Here is a 2,680-nt window from a genome sequence, read left to right on the forward strand (position 1 = left end):
ACGAAAAAACTACTATTATCAGAAATGTTCTATTTGTCTTCGGATTCTCATTAAAAAAAACAATAAAAATATAGGGAAAAAAAACTAAATGCTCCAAGGATAAATTCTTATAGGGATTAAAGTAACACAAATTATTCTTACTTAATTTTTGACATATTTATACAGTTTTGAAAATAATAATCTGATCATTAGAATATTCTCTATGCTCTAAAATAAATAAATAAATAAAAGGGTAGAATATTCTCTAGTCTCTTAATTTCTCATCACAGACATATGGAGAGTCTGGCTCTTCTGAAGAACTCTCTCTCTTTTTTTTCTGATTTTTTTTTTAAAATTAATTTTGTTAGCCTTTACATTAATTATTCTCACTACAAAAGTATATATTATTCCCAATATTTTAAAATTATATTAAATGTAGTCCCAGGCTACTTTGGTTTGGTTTATTTCCCTACCATTAGATTATATTACTTATTTTATTTAAAACAACAACAAACAAATATCTTTTAAGCCCGTTTAATAATTATTTTATTTTTTATTTTATGTTTAAAAAAATTGTAAAATTGTGCTTATGCAAAATTTAACACTATATTTTTTAATCTTCGAAATTCAACTTGACATGTTTAAAAAATAGATAATATAGAGAAAGAAAATAAAATGGTAGAACATGAAAGTAACGATTGTAAACATAATTTTTAAAAATAAAATCGTTAACAAATAAAGTCTTAATATTGAACTAAGGATGATTCTTCTTCTTTTTTTTTTCCAAATTACTTCTTGTAGCAAAATCCACGTTTCATTTCTCTCTCATAATTTTTCTCTTGATCCCTTAGCTCATCAACTCGCTTTCATTTCGATTGTTGATTATTTATTTTTCTCTAATTTCTAGACCTTTTATTATCTAGCACACGCATGTTTATATATGTTAAAATTTGTCTTTTTTTTCTTTTTTGTTCACAAGACAACAAAAGCATTAATATTACTTAAACCTACTTAATCCATCTTAATCAAAAATATTACTTTGGATATTAGTTTTGAGTAGATCATTAAATAACTGATTACTTAGCTAGATGATAAAATAACATAATTATCATAATTGAAAGTCACTATGGTTACTCTTCATAATTAATTTTCTTTGTCATTTAGTTAGCTACTTTTTGTTTATTTAATTTTGGTTAAATTACTCTACTTCAATTATACTCTCAAACTTAAAAAAGGTTGATTTAAAACAAATTTCAAACTTCAAGAATATTTTTAGTAAATTTAACCATTAATTTATATGTAGTCAAACTATTAGCTTTACACCTTTCTAAAATTATATGATAATCTTTTTGTTGTACCATATTATAATTATATTAATAATCTTTGGTCGAATTTTCAGAATTTATAACCTATGTAATAGAGAAAGATTAAAGATTTTTTTTTTAACAGAATACTAGATAAGTGAGATCAAGGGTGCATCAAAACATTTCAACTAGGTTGACGCTTCTTTAACTTCTTCATCCTCATCATACCCCAGATCTAGAAGAGATGCATTCCATAAAAAAAAAACGTTCATACAAAGAAAGCTAGAGAACAACTCACAACAAAAGAGAAAACAAAAAGATTAGAATAAAGTCTTCCAATTGAGTGCGATAAAAATAAATTATATTTAGAACTCCAGAAAACAGCTAGAGAGATCGACGTTTGTCCCACACTTAGGTATGTGTATTTCGATGTCTTGAAACGTTCTTTTGTTTCTTTCAAGCCATATATAATACATAGCGGGCATGATAAGGTTAAGAGAATTTTCTACGAATAGTCCCAATGAAACAAAAAAATGGAATCTCCCCTAAAATTTAAGTATTTTGACTTTCTCCTTGTGACCAACTCTTGCTCCTCTCTCTTCTTGAAGCCTATTACTCAATGTTGTCTTCTTCCTCTGAGCCCCCTCCCCCCATTGTTTTTGGTTCTCCAATTTTCACAGTTTATTTGTGTGTGCAAAATGAAGAGAGAAGGAGACAAAGAGAATCAAACGATGAACAGGGATTGAGGAGGGAGAATGGCCGAGGATTGAGGAACAAGGTCCAATTTCTCCAACCTACCAAGCGAGCATAGAGAAACTGCAGCTCCGATTTCTTTAGCTTCATCAAACGGCCGTTCTGGCAGGTGGAAGACGAAGAAGAAGAAACGTTTGGGAGGAGGAGCATGGCACGAGCGTCAATGAAGAAGAACAATCGAGTGTGGTTCATTGGTATTTTGGTAATTTCATAAGGAGATGGTGTAGCTAAAGACCAAAAGAATTATGTTTTCTAAATATTGGTCTAATTTTATTTGGACGTTGCATTTTGGGTTATTCATATAAATTTTTTAAAGGTTAATGAATTTAATAAGTTTCATAACATTTTTTGAAATAAAAAAATATTTCAATATTAGTATAGTTCAACTGACATAAAATATAATATGTATCTCGATAAAAAATTTCAAAGTTTAAATCTTTTACTTAAAAAGTTGATGGTAAATTTTTAATTATTTGTCTATTCAATATATATAGTTTTTGAAATATCTCAATAAAGAGAGAGAAAAAGAAAAGCCAAAGATACCAAATAATTAAAAAAGAAAACAAAAGAAAGGCAAATGGAAAGAACCCTAAAGTAGAAAGATAGAAAAGCTTACAATTATTTTTAAAAAGATAAAAGAATAA

At 27.5% G+C, this 2,680-nt stretch overlaps 1 long non-coding RNA gene across 1 annotated transcript; it reads left to right on the top strand.

Moving 5' to 3' along the window:
* Nucleotides 1-1,560: 1,560 nt before the first annotated feature.
* LOC120068088 (uncharacterized) lies at nt 1,561-2,378 on the top strand. The gene is made up of 2 exons (XR_005479082.2): nt 1,561-1,698; nt 1,988-2,378. It is a non-coding gene; the product is annotated as an uncharacterized LOC120068088 (long non-coding RNA).
* Nucleotides 2,379-2,680: the final 302 nt, after the last annotated feature.

Source organism: Benincasa hispida, chromosome 12 (assembly GCF_027475165.1).
Source record: "Benincasa hispida cultivar pf3 chromosome 12, pf3_genome.v1.1, whole genome shotgun sequence".
NCBI classification, from domain to species: Eukaryota; Viridiplantae; Streptophyta; class Magnoliopsida; order Cucurbitales; family Cucurbitaceae; genus Benincasa; species Benincasa hispida.